Source organism: Notechis scutatus, chromosome 1 (assembly GCF_049901735.1).
Source record: "Notechis scutatus isolate UNSWTSFEM ecotype Mainland chromosome 1, rNotScu1.2, whole genome shotgun sequence".
NCBI lineage: Eukaryota > Metazoa > Chordata > Lepidosauria > Squamata > Elapidae > Notechis > Notechis scutatus.
In genome coordinates, this window is record NC_142009.1 from 155056765 (window position 1) to 155078321 (window position 21557).

Genomic DNA, 21557 nt, shown 5'->3' on the forward strand with positions numbered 1-21557 from the left:
GTCGAAAGAACCCGCTCAGGGAAAGCACCCTTTGGATTTTCCTCTCCTGATTGTACTTTGAGGTAGCAGAGAAGCGAAACGGGAACCACAACGCGATCCCCGCCCCGTGTGCAGTATACTCCGTCCCCTATTCAATACCCAGGGGCCTCCCAAGTCGGCCTGAGGCAGCCGATCAGCACAGAGGGACGTGGAGGGAGGGGAGGGGGGCGACACATACAAATACACCAACACACTCACACACCCCGACAAACGATAGAGGCAGCCCTAGTTTCTCCTGTCCCTGTGATTGGGCGGCCCTATCTTGTCTATCAAACGAATGCTACTGGGATTGGCCCAGTTTGGACAAACCAGGGACAGAAAAGGGGGGGGGGGGCAGGATCCCTCCCTCGCTGCTCTCCCTGGCCAGCTTCTCCAACCCTCTCTTCCTTTTCAACCCCGCCCGCCCGCCCCGCCGTTCCGCAGCAGTGTCCTCAGAAGACTCATTGAGCGAAAAGGGGCAGGGAACCCCCCCCCCGCTCCCCCGGCCGGCCTTTGGGCAAAGAGCGGCCTAGGCATTGGTGGGTAGGGCCGTCATTCTGTGCCAGCTGGCGTTGACATAGGGCCCCTGGAGAGCGGTGGGCGGGTTCCCTCTCCACCTCCTCCTGTGTCTAACTCAAAAGTCTGTGAGTCACTGACTGCACAACCCATCAATCCCATTAAATGCCTTGGGCAGGCGGGCAGGCGGTGTTAGCGCTGCCGCCGTCGCTTCTGCTCCCTGAGCACGGGGCTCCTCCTGCTTCTCTTGCCTCCGCCCTCCTAGGGCACGAGCTGCTTCGGCTCCTCAAGGTCTCTCTTCCTCCTCCTCCTCCTCCTCCTGGCTAGCTGGTTGGACTTGTTACGGTGTCACATCCTTCTTTCCAGCTGCAGTACCAACTTCCCTCCCAGCCAGCCTCCCTGCTTGGCAGAGGCTACAGCAAAGTGATGGGATAGAGCAGAAGCTTCTTGACTCCCTCGGCCGTCTATATATATTAGTCCTTCGCAGCGTGGATCGCCCCTTCGCGTCTTCTTATCACATTCCTTGCCCCGCTGTTTTAAGTCTCCCCGTTGCCTCTCTTCTTTTTCTTGTTATCCCCCTTCCCGTTTCCTTGTTCCTTCCATCCCCTTTTTAATCTTTTAGTCCCCCCACCCCTTTCCCCTCTGTGCTTATGAATTTGGATCGTTGAATTCTCCTGCAAAGGGTGAGTACAAGAGAATAAAATAATGGTGTGGGGTTTTTTTTAGCATTTGTTTCAAGGAGTGGGGTGTGCTATTTGGAATATAAATATAACGTAAAGAGGAAAGGAGAGCTTTTAAGCTTTATTCTGCGAGTTTTTTATAAATATGTTGCCTGTTAATTTTTTTTCTAGATTATTACTAACTTTTCTGAAAGTTAAATCAATTTAATTTTTTTAAAAACTTAAGAAATGCATTTTTCCTTAATACCACTCCCCTTTTAGTTCTGTTTCTTCCTTGTCTTGGCTGACAATGACTCCATCCCCACCTCTTTCATAATAATATTGAACACTGATCATTATCAGTATGAAATGGTTGATGTTCACTGTAAACACTGTATATGTCCATATGTGAACTGTAACTCCAACCATACTTACACTCATGGGCGACACAGAGACTTATTTCAAAAAGATTCACTGCAACTTTCGGATAGAAAAATGATATCTGTTCTTACCTACCTACCATAGTATGTATTTGTGGAGCAGCCTGATGATGTATACTGATACTTTAAAAGGAACGATGCGTTTTGTAGTATCCATTCAGGTTCAAAATACTTATATGCTGATACTTAAATATAGAATCATACCATTTGCTTTTAGTGGGCATTGTGGTTATCTACTGTGGGTCCACAAGAAAAGTGAATCATTGTTAAGTAGCAAGAATTTTGAAACAGGCAAAATATATTTAAAACTATTATTAACTCTTTAGTTTAAACATTAAGGACTTCCTAGATGATTATAAATTATAGCGAATAGATTCTCCAAATTTTGAAGCAGTCTACCAGTAACCACCAGTTGCTGGGGAGCTTTAATAAGAAATTGTTGTTAGACTCATGTTCTACTCATGAGATTTCTAAAAAAAATTACTTGGGCATTGTGGCAAGCAAAGTTGTATCTGATGGACCTTGGATATAATTCTATGAAGCTCTTAGCGGTCGATAACTTTTGTCTCACAATTCCTTCATCCTTCATTCAATATTTTTTGAAGCTACTAATAGGCTAAAGTTAAGGATCTTGGATAAAATAAGTGCCTGACTGGTATATCATAAGCCAAGGGTGTCAGACTTGTGGCCCGGGGCCGGATAAGTCATGCGCTGGCCCCACCTCCATCTGGTTTAGCGAAGGGGAAAAAAGCCCCCATACGTCACATGACGATGTGAGTTTGACACCCCTGTCATGAACTGTCAGTTAACACTGGCACCAAAGTCACATTTCATTTTGCAATTTCAAATTTTGTATTTTATGACCTATGTTGAATAGACACTGTCTATGTACAAAGGATGATGTGACATGGGGCTAAATATTAGTGTGTTAGGATTATCCTTTGTTAATTTAATACATTTTGCCCGTGAAGGGTCTTAATGCACTTCAGTTCATTGTTCTAGCTAGTGGGAGTGGACCATTACAGGGGATGTGAGTTACTTACGATAGGTAGCAACAACCCATTTAATATTTAAGAACTAGGTTAGCAAATGCATCCCTGGGTTAAAAATGAATCCTAGGTTGCACTTCCTCAAAGATATAATTCTAACTAGAAAGGCTGTGAGTATTCCTACTTCATAAAATGACCCTGTTCAAGAAATATAGTTAGTTAATATTCCAATGGATACTGCTATAAGGTGAAATCTTGGCATACTTTTCCTCATTTAACTTTTCCTTTGTCACGATTTAGCAACCCCTCCCTCTTTTTAACATACATTTCCTTTAGGGTTGCTTCCAAGCTTTGTGAATTTAACAGCATAGAATGGCATGATTAGATTTTTTTCTGTTTTAGGGTCTCGGACCTGGAATCATAATATGTCAGAATTGTCATGGTTTTTATGTCTATTCTAAAGAAAAATAAAATGCTTCATAGAAACAGGCTCACAACATATGTCTTTTCTTCTTTTGGATTTGGTACTGTGTGTTGTTTTTGGATCGTGCAAATTTCAAGAACATTTCTCCTGTCTGATGAAGAAGTTTGGTTTCTGTGGCTTTTTCTCTGAGATGGTGTGCCTCCTAAATTGGCTTTGATATGGATACTTTCTAAATTGCTGCCAGATTTTAGCCAACCCAGCTGTGTATTTTTTGTTAAAATTGTTATTGGTCTTTGGAATGGGGAACTAATTCAGGTAGCTGACAGCCGGCTTTCCAAGCCCTCCTCTTCTGTGCAAGAGCTCATGTATTTTCCTGGTATTTCAGAGAACTGTTTGCTGCCAGTGAAGCAGCAGGGCTGACTGGTTGAGCAATGTTGGCAGGAAACTCAGAATAAATATGAATGAAAATAGGCTAGCGGCCATTTGAAGGTGTATTCAGTGGCTCTGCTGGCAACAAAAAGAATCTCCATCTGTACAGCACTCACACAATGGCATTTAGAAGAGCAGGTCTTTTATGTCTGGCTAACACTATTAAGAGTCTCAGAGCTTGGAGGAATGTGAACAAGTGTTTTTCAGTGTTTTACAGGTGGAGCATCAGACATGGACTCCCAATTTGAATTCCACTTGAGTTGTGGATTGCTTAATAAGAATTGCCTTCTACTGCAGGTCATGGCCAATTAATGTATTCAGAGGTGCATTAGTCAAATATGATAGGATGGTAGGTCATCGGGTGCCTTAGACATGGACATCAATTTTGCAAATGGGGGCATAATTTTACTTTTATTTATTTGATGGCATGAAAATACCACCAGGGAAAACAGAGGTAATATTTTGAACAGTTCTTATTTATTTATTTATTTATAAAGAATTGATAAAATAACATTTTGGGAGTATAACACAAAATATTTTAATGTTTTTTTTAAAAAAATAGGAAAATGTTGGTTTATTATCAAATGTAAACTGTGTTAATAAACCATCAATTTATTGTCAAATGTTAAGAGTGTGATTTTGTGGTAAGAAGTTGTGTGTGTGTGCATGCATATGTCAGTGCTCTTTTGAGTCTGTTTTTGATTCCTGGCAACTGTACTTTTCTAGAAGTGGTTTGCTATTGCCTACTTCCAAGGGCTGAGGGAGGGGGACTGCTCTAAGGCTTCATGGCTGAGGCAGGACTAGAACTCACATCTAGTCTGGTACTTTACAACTATACAAAATTGGCTCTAGGTCTCCTAAGATCTAGGTCAGAGGTGTCAAACTCGCGGTGTCACAGCAGCGTCATGTGACATATTGGGACTTTTTTCTCCCTTTGCTAAACCAGGAGGGGGTGGGGCCAGCATGTGATGCATTCGGCGTGAGTTTGACACCCCTGTTCTAGGTGATCTAGATGTTGTAAAAATAGGATGTGAAAGCTGTATGTTCTCCCTGTTTTATATATGGATAGATAACTCCTTTGGATTAATTCACTAATAGCATATTTGTGGTTATTGGTCTGGTTTTATTATTTGTGGTAAACAATAATTATCCAGGGAGCAGTATATATTTGTATTTGAGAATGAGCATTTCCCAACCATGTAAAAATTCCTGTAAGAAAGTTATATGTATAAGACAACACTGACATTCCTAAAAACTGGAGAATTAGGAGCTGCTTTTAAATGGCCTGTTTCTGGGCATGGAAATCTGGTTTGTAATGGGTAGGCAATGTTGGGGACTTTTGAATTAAATGGATTAAGAATCTACATAACCTAACCCTGTGGCTAGCTACATATGCAATGGAAACAACCTTATTTTTCCTGAAAGATCTGCCTAGATAAAGATAAATGTATGACAGAGATAAGAGTGTGACTGGATCTCTGAAATACCTGAAGTGCTTTCAGTGTCCTTTGACTATGGAATCCTGCAAGAACTATACTATTGTCTAGCTTGAAAGGAGCTAAAGGTTTTTCTTAAGGTAATTCTACTTCACCAAATCACCCCTACTTGACCAGGGATAATACATAATCAGTAATAAGGTGTCTAGAATTTACTGGGTTTTTTTTTTTTTTTACATTTTGCTGTCTTCTTAAACTGATAACATTCTCTCTCCCCCACCCTCCCCTCCCTCTCTGTGTCTGTGTGTACATACATATGCAGGAATAATCTTTTCTAAAAGAATTCTGAGACCTCCATGAAAAAGTCTGGCACAATTCACAAATCACAGTTGTGCCATGTTTAATATCCCCAAATATCTAATCCACTTAGGTTAGAGTTAGATGCCCCTAAAATCTCACAATAACCAAATTCATATAAGGTACCCAAGTAGAAAAAGGTGGTTGTGGTGTATAGGGTCAAATTTTGTAGTCCAAATATATTGACAAATGTAAACAAACATTTTAGAGCCATCCTTATTCTGGAGGACTTCAGTACTCAAACACATTTTCTTTCTAGTCTGATATTTTCTTAGCAATGAAAATACATTTTCCATATTTTCTACAGCTGCATTTCTAATATTATTATGGTAGACAAAGGTAGTGTTCATTACAGCTCTACAGATTTTATTATATTCTTTGTTATATTGAGCACAGTAGATTTGCCCAGGTTAAAAACTGATCCAGAACTAATCCAGCTTCAACATGATGTAATGTCTAACTATTTTTATTATTTTTTTCTTTTCATATTGGATAAGGACAATATGTTAATGGATGTTTTGACCTCATATTAACAGTAAGCTACTGTTGGTATAGATAGAAGTAAGTAGGAGAGGATGCACAATTAGAACAAAAGCAGAATATGATTATAAAGGCAAAAGTGATGACAGAAAGAGGTTTGGGCAGGTTCAAGGAGTTTTGGTGAGAAGTCTTAGCATATCTCCAAACCTTTGATTCAAACGAATTATACTAGCACAAATTCCATAGTAGCATATTTCCTTTTCATATAATATGAATTCTTGGGTGACAATGATCCATCAGATACTAGTGAATTTATAGAGAGCAAAAGAAACCTGTGCATAGTACAGATAGTCCAATTTCCCCCCCTGCATCTGAATCAGTGTTGCTATGAAAGTTTAAATGGATTCAGATTGGACTGACTGAGAATAGCTTAGTTCAGGGCAAATGAAAATGATCTAATCGGTGTTTGTTTGGTAGATGAGTCAATTATGTTTTTGTTCTGTTTAGGACTGGGTGGACTAGGAGAGAGATGGATTACCTGAACTTCGAAGCTGCAGGCAACCCCCAAAGGTTTAAGGGTGACCTCAAGAGGCCCTCCCAAAATAGGCAGTAATTTTTAATGTGCCAGTAGGGAAAAATGATTAAATACATGATTAGGAAGTAATCCTATTAATGACTTAATTAATTTAATTTAACGCTAGTTGAGTAAAAATGAAACCAAATTCAGTTTTTGTCTTGTTTGTTTCAGAATGTGACTCCAAGCATGGCAGCCAGAGCAAGGGCAGCTCTCGGCTTGGAAATGTTGTGTGTTCCTGGATAGGTGGCAATGGAGGTGTGCTCTGGATCAAGAAAATCTCCTTAATTCCCAGTGATGTTGCTTATCAGCCTCAAATGATACATCAATCCTAGCCATTCTTAGAGGCAGATTACTGGATGTAACTACTGTTATACAATCGGTTAGAAACTTATGTGGTTGTGCTTGAAAACCAACCCAAAACCTGAACTGATTTAGAATGTGGTATATAGTTTCTACCTCCACCAATTCCTAATTAAGCTATGCCTGGAAATTAGAGTGCTGGTTTTGTACTTTAAGACTTCGGGATCTTGAGCTGTTTAAAAACTTGGGGGGAAATTTCCCCTGATATTCATCTTCCAATACATATCTGTAAGTAGGTAGAGAAAACTTTAAGTTAAGATTGATGTTGTAAGGGACTGGATATATTTTAAAGAGAATGTCTTTTTATAGAATTTCTTCTCAGCAAAAGTTTGTCTAGGCTGCTAAGTTCAAATGGCAAGGATATACATTAAAACCAAGTTTTTCAAGAAAGCATGTAAAGAAAATTTAATTTTTTTCTTGATTTAAGAAATATTTTAACAGAACGTGTTGATGTATGGAAGTGTAACTTGATTAAAAAAAACCTCTTTGATTTCTGTTGCTGTGCTTGGACGTTATTGTTTCTAATTGCTTTTAGCCATCTTCAAAGTATGTTTCCACCCTATATGACATCAGAGTTTTTAGAATGATAAAAACAACACATAGTATAAAGCATTCCATAAAACTTAGTCGAAAGAGGCCAATAAAATGGATAATGCAGTGTAAATGGATGCATATTGGGGCAGAAAAAGAGCCTGGCTTATTTATTTATTTCCTGTATTCAAAGTGGCCACAACAATTGAAACAAAACCAAAATAAGTGCCTACTTTTGTGGCAAAAAACATAACGAGGATATTATGCTGAGAATTCACCACTTTCAATCATTAGGACAAGGCTACCATTATTTTAAATATATATATATATATATATATATATATATATATATATATATATATATATATATATATATATATATATTCTTAAGTTTTATACTTATGTATATGTATATATATATATATATATATATATATATATATATATATCTGCCATCATCGGCTTTATATATATATATATATATATATATTTATATATATATATATAAATTACATATATATGTATGCTATTCAGCTTTGTTTGGGTATTTTCCCACGTCATTATAGTTGTGCTTTTAAAGTTGTAGCGACGTTTTGGCAGAATCTCATCTGCCATCATCAGGCTTATGTATTGTGTTCGTCTGCGAGTCAGGATTTCACAGCTGTTTCTGTTTTAAATTTGGTGCTAGCTTACTGCTGTTCCAGAATAGTTTTTCCTTCATCCTGATTGGTTGGGAGTCTTGGTCTGTGTTTACTGGTCTTGGAGTTTGCTGTGTTCTGCTTGATTGGTGTTTCGAATATCTTCTGTCTGTTTTGTAGCATTTTTTGTCTTGATTGGCTGGCAACATTTCCTGTATTGGAGGCTTTTAGTGTGGCTTGGCTTCGGGTAAATGGAAGGCTATCATTTATTAGGAAGCTAGGTTTCGTCTGGGTGCCTGGTTGGGGTGCATTTGAGCTGGAGGTATCAGGGAGGGTCTGTTTGTGCCCAGGTGTTTGCTTGGCTTGTGGTGTAGAGATTTTTTTGTTTGTGAGTGCAGGCTTCCAGATAATTGACAGTCTGGTGGAGTCATCTCTTCTATTCATGCTTTCAGGTCTTTTTTCAATCTCTATGGCTTCTCTGATAATTCTGTAGCTGGGGTTTTCTGTAGTGGCTAGGGTTTTGGTGCCATTGAAGTCGATGCTATGACCTGTGGCTTTTATGTGTTGGACTAGTGAGGAAGTGTGTTCCAGGTTTTTAACTGCATTTTTGTGTTCATCCAGGCGGGTACTTATTCTTCTATTGGTCTGTCCAATGTATGTGGCAGGGCATGATGCACAGGGGACTTCATATATGCCTTGGTTTTCCAGGTCAATTTTATCTTTGGGGTTTCTTAGGATAGCTGCTATTTTTCTGTCTGTTTTGAAGGCAGTCTTGATGTGATGCCTGTGTAGTATCTTGCTGATCAGTATCTTGTCTGTAGTACCTCTTATGTAGGGCAGGACAGTTGTTCCATAGGTCTGTTCATAGGTGTGTGGCAGCTGGTGATGCAGCTGTGGTCTCATTTCTGGACAGTGGTTGCCTTTCGTCTATGGGGTGGGTTTGGGTTTGAGTCTGGTGAGGGAGATTGGTGGTGGGGGGGGGGGGGGGGGGGGGGGGGGGGGGGGGGGGGGGGGGGGGGGGGGGGGGGGGGGGGGGGGGGGGGGGGGGGGGGGGGGGGGGGGGGGGGGGGGGGGGGGGGGGGGGGGGGGGGGGGGGGGGGGGGGGGGGGGGGGGGGGGGGGGGGGGGGGGGGGGGGGGGGGGGGGGGGGGGGGGGGGGGGGGGGGGGGGGGGGGGGGGGGGGGGGGGGGGGGGGGGGGGGGGGGGGGGGGGGGGGGGGGGGGGGGGGGGGGGGGGGGGGGGGGGGGGGGGGGGGGGGGGGGGGGGGGGGGGGGGGGGGGGGGGGGGGGGGGGGGGGGTTTGGGGGGGGGGGGGGGGGGGGGGGGGGGGGGGGGGGGGGGGGGGGGGGGGGGGGGGGGGGGGGGGGGGGGGGGGGGGGGGGGGGGGGGGGGGGGGGGGGGGGGGGGCGTCATGTGTTGTTTTGGGTCCAGTGTTTTTTGTTGCTGGGACTTGTTTGTTGATAAGAGCTAGTTTCCAAATGTCTGGTAGGCAGGAGGTATCGTCCCGTTTATTCATGTTATGGGGGTGTTTCTCTATTTTGATGGCTTCCCTGATTATTTTCTTGTTGAACTACCATCCAGAAACCAGACCACGGCTGCATCACCAGCTGCCACACACCCCGACCCCCAAACCAAGCAAACTGACACATGCCATGAACACATAGCCAGGCCTCAAACTCGGAGCCAAACCAAAACCCGGAACATCACATCACAGCCACCTGCTCAGGATATCACATCACGGAACTCAGGAGGTTATACCACAAAACCTCAGGATGTTACAACACAGCCAATGACCCAGGAGATTACAGCACAAGACCCAGGATGTCACAACAATAGAACTGAGAAGGTCATCATACAGTCCATAACCCAGGTCATTACAACCCAGGAGATTACAGCACAAGACCCAGGATGTCACAACAATAGAACTGAGAAGGTCATCATACAGTCCATAACCCAGGTCATTACAACCCAGGAGATTACAGCACAAGACCCAGGATGTCACAACAATAGAACCCAGAAGGTCATCACAAAGCTCATTACCCAGGTCGTTACAACACAGGAGGCTGATAGACACACAGCCAATACCTCAGCCACACATGTTCTTAAGAAAAAGCCAGCCAATCTGTAAACATCAACTCCATCAACCAATCAAGAAATGACAACACAGCCAACCTCCCTACCAGTATATATAGGGAGACAGCAGCTCCGATCACGCTTTGCTCGCACAAACATGAAGCCGAAAGCACCAGCCTGAAGATGGCGAATGAGACCTCGTTGAAACGTTGCCAAGATACTCTCAATCTTACACGGGAAAAGACCCGAACACGGCAAGACCTGCATACCTGTACTCGTGAAAATCTACGAATATATATATGTGTGTGTGTGTGTGTGTGTATGGTATTCAGCTTTGTTCGGGTATTTTCCCACGTCATTATAGTTGTGCTTTTAAAGTAGCAACGTTTCAGCAGAATCTCATCTGCCATCATCAGGCTTCTGTACTTTGTTCGTCTGACAACTATAATGACGTGGGAAAATACCTGAACAAAGCTGAATACCATACATGTAAGTACCCGCGAAAACTTAAGAATACATACATACACACACACACACACACACACACACACACACGTTTCGGCAGAATCTCATCTGCCATCCTCAGGCTTGTGTATTGGGTTCTTTTTAATCTTGTGTGTCAGGCTTAGCAGCCTTAACAGAATCTAAAGTGTTATGAAGACTACTGTTTTTCAATATATCAGTAGTTATTTATAAATATTTTTTATATAAATCTTAAAGAAAAGATTAAAATCATTACTATGCTTTAATTATTTTAACAAAGCACAAATAATTAAAATTATACATTATGTTAAATTAGATCGACTCAAATTCTTAATTTCTCATAGAAGTGAAAAGTAAACTTTAAATGTAGAAAAACCCACTTTTGGCTTATGGTACAAATTCATGTATTAAGTTGTAGCCCAGGAATGATTTCCAGTTAGAATTGAATTTTACATCAGATTGGCTTTTGGGATATGAAATTATTCTCTATATTAAAGCATATTCTCATAACTGGATTAGCCATTCTTCTACAATTAACCGGTTGCAGAATTGACAGCTCAGGTGAGAAGTAAATAAATATGGCTTGCCCCAGATATTGCTAAACTTCACTTCCCATCATCCCTTACTGGAAAGTGTCTTAACTAGAATTGATGCTAGCAATAGCGTTGAGAGAGTTGCTTGTTGCTTGTTGTTTATCTTTGCTTTTCTTAGTTTTATAAAGGCTTCCTGTATTCCCAATATTTGAATTTGAAATCTACGTTAACAATTATTCTAAATCCTTAATTAAGGATTTGATCTCTACAGAACATTCTAAGATGAGATTGTGTCTTCTTGAATGCAGGTCTAACCTTAGTTAGACACTTAACCATTCAAAAACTGGAATATTCATATGAATATTCATATGATCTATGAATCATTTTGAATGTAGAACGTTTACACTAGAATTGTAACAATTCTTTCCACAACCAGCTGCAGCACCCCTTGTGGCACAAGCTCCTAACATTTTGAAATAACTTTTCATACTGACAAACAGCAATATGAAAAATATTTTGTGAAAACAAATCTTTTTTTAAAGAAAAAAAAATGAGTCAGATAAACTTGAAGGAATAGAATTATACTTGACTTTTCTTTACAGGTCTGTTATTTACTTAGATATGGTTATTCAATGGATGGTTTTTAAAACTATTATGTCAGATTGGAATTTAGTTTATGCATGGAAACAAGGTTGATAGCAACCAGACCTGGTATTTTTGTATTGTAGTATTCTCAGTAATGTACATAACTCGAGAGATATTGTTGCTTGTTTCTATAGAAAACCTGGCTCTTGAAAAATGACTTGGTTCATAATTGTGCTAACCAACCGTTAATTTAATAATTTATGGCATAAATTACAATGACTGGATTCATGTTTATAAGATACCCTGTCTGGATTCAGGTAATACACATAATAAGGCCAAACAAACAATAAACCTGAAGACATTAGAAGCATGACTAGCAAAATGTCAGCACATATTCACTCTTTTACCTGACTGTCATTCATCCATAAACCATGTTAATGGTTTAACAAGCATAAGAACTTAGATATACAACTTAGAAGTGAAATGTTCAGCAATACTCTCAACAGAAAAATAGTTGGTGAAGATGTTGAACTTGAAGAGATAGCTAAATTAACTTTTTTGCTTAAATAAAAAAATATCTGGAATATTTAGAAACTGCTTGTACACTTGACATAAAATTTAAAAAATGCAATTATAATTTTGCGATTTCAATGATTAGAAAAAAAACAGGATAATAGAAAAGAGTGATCTTTCTGTTGAAAATTAATCAGAGTATGAGATAACTCTGTAATTTTAGTTATATTTGCTGTAAAGGAAATCAGAAGCATCTTTCTGCGCTTTTCTTTTGATTACTTTGTGTTAGTTTTTATGTTCTTTGTAAAACTTTTAATTAAAAATGTATGTAAATGAGAATCTTTACTAAGAAGGCATAAACTTTCCCTAACTATAGCTCACTTCATCAGATGTGTGGAGTAAAGAAATAAGCCAAGTTAATGCAAAAAATTTTTTTAAAAAAAATTAAATTAAATGGGCACACGTTTGATAATGGGACTCAGAAAAAAAGACAAAGTAATATTATAACACTAACCTCCCAGGGCACTTGATTAGAGGTTCCAAGGTGGTTGTTTTGGAATGATAAGATTTCATTGTACTATACTGCTGAACTCCCATCAAAAAGTTTCAGGTCATAAAAGACATACAGTACTAATGGTTTTTTAAAGACATATGATAACAACATATTATCAGTTAGACATTGTAATCTATAATCACATGTAATCTGCATCTGCATAACCTCCCCCCCCCCCCGTTTTATCCCAGTCAAATCCTATATCAGTTCCACGACCATACATCCGATGAAATAAGCTATAATGCACAAAGGTGCATGCTTTTTGTTGTATATAAAAAAAATGTTGATCTGAAAATGTGCTAACAGACTCCTCCTGATTAGTGCTTGCATCTTTTAATTCTTTTTTGGAGGTCCCAGAAGGAAGGAAATTTGCTTTATGTTTCCTCTCATTTGGCTGACAGAGCGTTCATTGCTAACTTTGTGTCACCGATGGAGATGATTTAGTATTAACATTAATTGTACAAACTAAATTACCTTTAGGGACTTTCTGGATCTTAATGGCTGATGGAGTAAACAAAATGCATACTTGTGGGAACTTTGATGAACCTTTCAGCACAGATCTTTTTTTTTAATGCACCTTTTAAAAAACATTTCCTGCTGATCAATACTGGAGGAGAAGGAACAATTATGAAATGAGTAGTAGCAGCATTTCTGAAATTGCAGTGGGGGAGGGATTTCCTTCTGTATATGTATACTTGTGCAAATAGTTGAGATACAGATTTCATGTATTTCAAACTGGCTCAACTGAAGAGTCACATCTGCTTATTATTATGTTTTTAAAAAGGAAGGATCAATGTACAACCTTCCTTAAAATACTGTAAAATCCATTACAGATTTCCAATATACTCAAAAACATATCTGAGATTACTTTTGTTCATGTAAGTTCTGAATTAGAAAAGTAGTTAGATTCAAAGTTTATTACCTTTTACAAAGTGAAAGATTCAAAAAGGCAAATATTTGAAATATTTTTAATTTCATGGGAATGGAATTTGCAAAAACATTGAAGAAATTCAGCTGCTGCTTTGGGGGAAGAAATATGGGAAGCCCTTGGACTTATTGCTTATACTTTGTGTGTTTGTTTTCAGCAAAAACACATCATTTCCCTCACTCTTGCAGTCTTGCCTTGTTTCAGATCTCTTCACTCATCTAGTTGGTAAGATAAAAATAAATTAAGATGGCTGATATGGCAGGCAAATTAAGGCATAGCTTAAAATATAATGCTTGTGAGCTTAGTACATTATTTATTTATTAATCAATTTATATAGTGGCCCAAAGCAACTCTAAATATTATGTTTTGAAAGTCAAAAAAATCCTGGAATTCTGTCTCCAGAGGTTTGTTTCCCCCCCCCACCCCCAAATGAATTATTGACATTTCCTTGGTTGTATTTGATATATTTTTCCTATATTTTATTATTTTAAAAAAAACATCCACCTTTTTATTTATAAAGGATTCAGTGTTATTGCCACGTGTACAGTATTTGGTTTCACTATCTTTGATTTGATATCACAAAGATTCTAGTATAATACAATTAACCCCTACATGCCTTTGTGGGACATAAATAATGCTTTGACACTAGTAATACCCTGTTTCTCCAACAGTAGGGCCTCCCCCAATAGGAAGTCCCAGCATGTTTTATAGGCATGAAATGAAATTAAGCCCCTCCCCCAAATTAAGGCCTATGTTAAAACATGCGGAATGGGGGGAATGGTGTGGGGGCTTGCCTTTAGGAAGTACTTTTGTTGCACACCCGGATATGGTGCTGCCTGCGTTGACCCCGTACGAAGTGCCCCACCAACGCCGAGGTCAACATCCAAGCCGTCGCCGCCCACCCGCCTGAAGATGCAAGGGGGAATTAAGTAACCCCGAAAAGACGGCCTAGCCATTTTTTCGGGGCTCAAAAAAAAAAAAAGACCCGGCCTTATTATATGAGAAACACGGTAGTAGTTACAATATCTTTGTTGGTAGTAACATTTCCCCTGGACCATTCATTATTTTCTTTTTTCTTGTCTTAGTCATTTTTTTCAGTGTCATCATAAGTTCAAGCAGTCACTAAACAAACTGTTGTGAGGACTATCTTTTCCACTCAATGACAGTATTAAAGAGTGGAATAAGTAAATTGTGTTGCCAAATTGTGTTGCTCTGTTCTGCTTGCAATCTCATTGGGTGCCATTTTGCTTAGAATTTAATCCTGGGTTATAATAACAATCCTGAATGGGATTGAACTAATTTTCTGAGGCACAGTTGAGAAACTGCTTGGCTTGATCTGGCTGATTAGCATGCATTAGTTTTAGAAAAATAAGGAAGCTGTCAATAACTCTGTAAAGAGGAGCCTGATGCTTGTTTCAAATGAGCTTTGTTTCTGACGAGGCCTATGAAACTTGTATGCATGTGAGGACAGAAACTCCTCACATTGCCCATTTGGTGATACATGCAAAAGTAAAGGTCAGCAACTTGGAAAATTAATAATACAGTTCATGTTGACATTTCAGAAGGATTGCTGGTTGGGGTGTGGTACACTCCAGAGTATTTTTTATAGTGGATGTGTACTCTTTTTATTTCATGCTTTCAACGCAAAAGGAAAGTATCGCCAATTTCTTTTTCCCAGCATAATCTCTCTTTTGTCTCCAAAGCTTTAAAAAAAGATTAAAACAAATTTTGCAGTTTATTCTTATTAAATGAGACTGATGTGGAATAGACAAAACTTTTAATGTTGGGAGTTTTGGCTGTCCCATAAGGCTACGAATGGCTTAGAAACAGTCCCCCCAAATACAGAGGGCTTTAAAAGTAAACAAATAAGTTCCACTTCATTCTCAACATTGCCAGCGGTGCCTGCAGTGAAAACTTAACAAAATCATGAAGCTACTTCTCTCGAGCATTGCCTCTATATCTCCAGCAGCATGCCACTCACATAAGGCTTTAAACTAAGGGACAGATTTCCATAATGTTTCTTTTTAAGCAAGGCTCTCTAAATTGCTTTGCTTATATTGAGAGGAGGCTAGTGCCCCTTTCATGTGTGAGGGCATGTTCTCTCCCCCAAAGATATCACAAGGGTTTGGGAGATAACAATTGGTAGCTATTGGGCCGGCCAGCTCCTGCTCCAGAATAAGAATTCCAAATATAGCTTTACAGCATTTCTTCTTGAAATGCATATAGATGGATTTCCATTTGTGGGGGCTTACACCTTTTCTGGCTTCTGAGCCATCCATTTCCCCTTTTAGCCAGAACGCCACAATGTCCTGCCACCATCCCACCTACTGTTTCTTTCCCCTTGCTTTGAAGGACAGCTTAGGTGTTTTCCTGCCTGGTGGCCTAATTGTTTGTTCTTTTTCTTTTGTTGAAGCCTTCTGCATCCCGGTGCCTTCTAGATGAGTTGGATTTCAGTGCTTAAAGTCTCAGAAGTCAGCATGCCCAATTTGGGATTATAGGAGTTAAAAGGCAATTCATCGGAAAGGTCCCAAGTTGAGGAATACTGCTTCAGAGATTCATGCTTTTCTTTATGCCTTGCACAGTCTCAGCAAAGCTATAGGTGCTCTTGTTTTTTTCTTAGTGGTTATCCCACCTGGTTGCACACTTGGCTTGCTTTTGCACAATGCTCGCCTAGTTCTTACAGCAATGCTTGTAGGGTTTTGTTTGTTATATAGCTTGTCACAAAGCCTGATGTTTATTTGGACTGATTGGTCAAACGTCTTCTAAGCCAAAGGCAGGACTACAATGTGGGTCTTCCTACTCCTAGTCCAGCACACTACACTGTCTCTCTAGAATTATCCATATAAATATGTTGTTATGGCATAGTGCTGCTATACTTTGAAATGTTATGAACTCATACCACAGAATTAAATGACCATGAAGATATCTGATTGTATCATAGATTAAGAATGTAGAGATCTATTTGTTCCTTGCCTACTTCTCACCTACTGAAGCTGAATAGCAAATGGACCTACCACACATGTCACACCTAAGCTTAAGTCTAGTCATTTGACAAATCTCTACATTTCCCTCCTTAAGAGTGAAAAACACAACAGTACTAAATTATATCACCATCTTTTCATGATTCTCCAGATTGGTTGCCTTAAAAACAGCTGCTTCATTCTACCTCAAGTTAGGACCAGTCATATGTAGTCCTATAGCAACTGTTGCACTGTCTTTTTAAAAAATATACCAATTCATGGCCATATGGTTGGTCTTATGTGGACATTCCTAATCAGATGCAGATGATTCACTTGCTCCTAGCTCTTGCATTTCTAGGGAACCTGAGATCCTTCTTGAACAACCTGCCTCCTTCCCTTCCCTGTAGCATTCTTTGACATGTACCCGAGACAAAACACTTTTTAGGATTCATGTTTGGATGCCATACTGATTATTGTAATGATTGGCTGTGCCTGGTTGTTGTTTGGATGCTGCAGAGAAACATATGCATGTGCACCCAAACATTGCAGAATAGTAGAATATGGGATGGTGTTCTGTTTTCTTGTTTTACTGGAATTTCTTCTATCAGACTCGAGCTAGAGTTACAGAAACGTTCTTGCACACAAGGGCAGTTCCTGTATCACAACTGTGAGGCTGGCCAGTTTTGCACACTTTTTTTTTATAATAAAGTTTTATTTGGGTTTTCACACATACAAAATACAAGTAAAACATCTTTTTTGAAAATAGCATGGTCCCGGGTTGAACTTCTTTATACAGACACAAACTCAATTTCATATTTATTTTTGTGTTCTATTCCATATCTTATACTCTACATTTTCTATATAGTTTTTCCCCTCTTTTAATTTTCTCAATTTTATTTTGATTATCTCATCTCAATTCAAATCATTATATTTATACTTTTGTCTGTTCTGTTTCAATTTCATATTATCTTTTCTCATTAAACAAATTTTCTCCTGTAGTTACTAATTGGAGTATGACACCTTTATATCTTTTAATTACATCAGTTCAACTCTTATGTAAACTTCAATATATACCTTAAGGTTATGACCTTCAATATAATACATAATACATAACTTCCAATCGAATTCTGCTTGGTACATTCTTATAATACACACTATATTCTTTTTTAAAAAAGGATTATAAATATATGTAATTATAAACCCTCATTCCATTCCAATTCAGTTCTATCATTAATAATCATTAAAATCTTAACATCTTTAACATTTCTTTTCAATTAAATATTATACTTCCTTAAAGACACATATAATCTCCATAATTAATTTTTCCCTTATTTCTCTTCATATATGTTTTGTAAATCATTAAATATTCACTTTGTTACAATTATTTATTGACAAGCATTCCACTGAATTACGATAGCTATTTTATCAAACATTTTAATCATACATTGTTTCATATTTTCTAAAGTTATTTCTATTTCTAATATAATAATACTATCTTATGTACCTTTGCAGAATCCCTTTTTCCATTAAATTTTCACCCATTATCTCTAAATAGGCCCTGTTTCTCTATATTTTGTTTCTGTCCTTTATAACTTCTTTTCCTTTCTTTCTTCCCTCTCATCTTCTCCCTCCCCTTTTTACCCCCTTGTCTCTCTACTTCTAATTCTCTCTTCTGCATTTCCCTCTTCTGTTGCTTTCTGATTTTATACTTATTTTTCACTCTATTTTTTTTTTGGAGTTGTTTTTCCCAATCTTAAACTTTCCATTCTCTTCCCCCCCCCCCACCTACGATTACTTGTTCATTAAAGATGGCTTCTTATTTGTCGCAATCTTCTTGTTCTGCAGGCATTTCTTGTTGTTTCTCATAATTCCAAATCTCCATTTCTAAGAACTGAAATACGAAGCCAAAAGAACCTCTCCCTTCTTGTGCATCTTCTTTGTACTTTTTAAGTTCCATTTTCAGTTCTTCTAAAAGTGGAGTCATTTTAAACAGTTTTCAACAACCACCCAATTGATTTTAGTCATTCAAATACAATAACCAAAAATCCAGAAATCATCAAGTAATCCAAATAGTCCCAAGTTATTTCTTCTTATTTATTTTTCCAACTTCTATTCCTGGGGTTTTTGTTGCAATATTTCAGTTAAAATGTATCTTTTGAAAGTCGTGTTGAGATTTTGCTGTAACTTCTTTTTAATTCCAGGCAGTCTCCTCCCTTCCAGATCCTGCCCTTTTATTCTTTTTCTCTCCTTTCCTGTTTTCAAAAGCTTTTAATTATCCAGATCTCTTTATTATCCCTTTGACTTTTTATTTTCAGCATTAAATGCCTATTAATGTCAAAGTGGATTTTTTTCCAATTTCTTGCTTAAGTCTCTTATCTGTCAGTATAGGAAAAGGAGAGAAAAAAACCAAATCTTCTCCCTTTTCTCTTTCCTTCACAGCTTAAAAATCTTCTTAGGGAACAGTGTTACTGATTTTTTTTAATAGTTTCAATTCCAGGGTACCTTATTTGTTGCTTTTGCTGTTTGACCCGGTCAACCAAAACTTTCTCTTCTTATCTTCCTCCTGCACATTCTTTTCCGGTCGAGTTCTTCTTTATGGTGGCCATTTCTGATCACCGCTACAACCGCCATCGGGAAAGGGAGTAATGGCCAGCTGGGGAGGAGAGATGTGGCTCTCCTCAACCCTGCAAGGAGTCTCCCCCTTCTTCACCACCTCTATGGGGTGGCTTAGCCCCAAAACCAGCCGGGTCGGGGCACTCCAGCAGCGAGCATGGATCGAAACCGCGCAGAGATGCGGTTTCGGTCTGTCGCAGAAGAAGCTCAAACTGGAAGTCCCAGTTTTGCACACTTTGACATAACTGGGATGAAGGCAGGGATGGGATTCTACCAGTTCGCACCTATTCGCTAGAACCGGTTGTTAGAAGAAATTACTGGCCTAATCCTGTAAGGAAGGCAGGAAGGAAACATTCTGGTGTTGCTTACAGAAACTGCCTCTCCATTAACCCTTATTACATTCTTGGCAGGACTAGACTTCCTGTCTCAGGAATGTCTCTGGAGGTTTTTTCCCCTCCTTTGCTGGTACTTTGCTTGTGTGGAGTGACCATTCAAAGTTTCAGTGGCACTGAAAAAAGTGACTTATGACCCTTTTTCACACTTACGACTGTTGCAGCATCCCCACAGTCATGAGAGGCCAGGTGAGGAGATGTGTGCCTCGATGTGAGTGTTATTGAGTTGGCCACACCCAGCCAATAACATGACCACCAAGTCATGACCACCCAGTCACATGACCACCAAGCCATGCCCACCACCTAAGCCACGCCCACAGTACCAGTTGTTTAAAAAATTGAATCCCACCCCTGGATGAAAGGTTGTTTTTTTTTTTAACCATTTCTACTTTTCTTCTGATGGGAAGATCAGAGTTCCAGGCTAATGATCTGGAACTAGAATGGGCAGGTAGGAAAGGTGGAGGCTGAATTGGATCTCCTTGGGGAGAGTCAGTTTACGAGAAAATTAGTGAAGGAGGAAGAAAATCTTCCAAAATTCTCATGCTACTGTCAAAGAGATATTTACCAACTAGGTCTCCCCCTGTGGAGGCCTTGTATTATACTGCCTACAAGTAGTCTGCCTATCAAGGTCATAACTCATAATGGACAGAAAGCAGACACCTGACAGACCCAATTTTACAACATTTTGTGGCAGTTGTTAAGCGAAGCAGTAGTTCACTATTGACGTAGTTTTGGCAAAAACTAGAAGTAAATGCCAGGTTTTAACAAAACCATCATAAAGCATGGTCATGTGATCATGAGTTGCTGCAAATATCCATAAAATACAGCCTGATAATTGAGTGCCTGAAGTGTGATCAATTGACTGTGGGGGGAGAGACACCATTGGAACTTAATCCAGGTCATTAACCCCCCCCCCCCAGCAGAGGTTCATTGGAACTTTGAACACTTCCAAGCAACCAGCCATAAGTCAGAGATTACCTGTATCTTTCTCTGAAGGATCCAAATCCAATGTATGTCTCTATTTGATTTTCAATCTGAAAAAGTTTTGTTCTTCAGAGATATGTTACCGAACTACAGTCTAAAACATACATTGGCACCCAAAAGATATCACAGCAAAGAAATATGCTTTGAGACGGAAAGAAAAAAAGATTAGGCCTCAAAAGAGGAAGTGTAAACAAAGAACTAGTGAGTAGGTTATCTAAAACGGAGATTGGGCCTCAGAAACAGACCACATGGAAAGAAATCAGGCAGGCTTGCCTTGAGTACACACAAAATAAAATTGAACTTTCACTGCACCGAGCAATCTTTTAAAGGTTAGCTTACTGTTGGCATTGTGTGTCTCAGTCTGCAATTTAGAGTCCTTCTTTTTCCAGAGGTAGGTATTCTTCCAGGACAGGATATATCCTTTTAGCCATCAAAGGGAGAGATGTTATTGTTTAGGGACTTAATGAACTGCACTTAGAGATACAGTAATTAAAAAGGAAGGCAAAATACAGGTATTCCTTAACTTACAACCACAGTTGAGTCCAGAATTTCTGTTGCTAAATGAGACAGCTGTAAAGTGAGTTTTACCCTATTTTACAATCTTTCTTGCCACAATTGTTAAGTGAATCACTCCAGTTGTTAAATTAGTATCCTGATTGTAAAGGGAATTTGGTTCTCTATTGACTTTGCTTTTTGGAAGAACACTGCAAGCTTCATAAATATGAGCTAGTTGCCAAGCATCTCAATTTTAATAATGGGACCACAGGGAGGCCACAACAGTTGTAAGTGTGAAAAGCAGTCATAAGCAGGCGTGGGATTCAAATTTTGTAACAACCGGTTCTATGGGCATGGCTTAATTTGTGGATGTGGCTTGGTGGTCATGTGACTGTGTGTGTGTGTGTGGCTTGGTGGTCATGTGACCGGATGGGTGTGGCTTGGTGACCATGTGGCTGGGTGGGCATGGCCAGGTGGCCAGGTGGCAAACCAAATACAAGTGGTCCTCACTTAATGGCTGGTTGCTTAGCAAGTGTTCTAATTTATGACTGATCTCCCCAGAACTACTTGACCTGTTTTTAGAGTTTTGACAA

General features: G+C 39.4%; 1 protein-coding gene across 6 annotated transcripts in view; it reads left to right on the top strand.

The window, feature by feature from the left end:
- Positions 1 to 662: 662 nt before the first annotated feature.
- The window catches only part of SERTAD2 (SERTA domain containing 2), a 156041-nt gene continuing 135146 nt past the window's right edge, over positions 663 to 21557 (top strand). For 2 of the 6 annotated variants that reach the window (XR_015746414.1, XM_026668448.2), the window contains exon 1: positions 798 to 1217. The gene's annotated coding sequence lies outside the window, so the exon portion shown is untranslated. Of the gene's footprint in view, positions 1218 to 6496; positions 7180 to 21557 lie in introns of those variants that run through there. The other 4 variants (XR_015746416.1, XM_087949121.1, XM_026668450.2 and 1 more) reach the window with 4 other exon arrangements.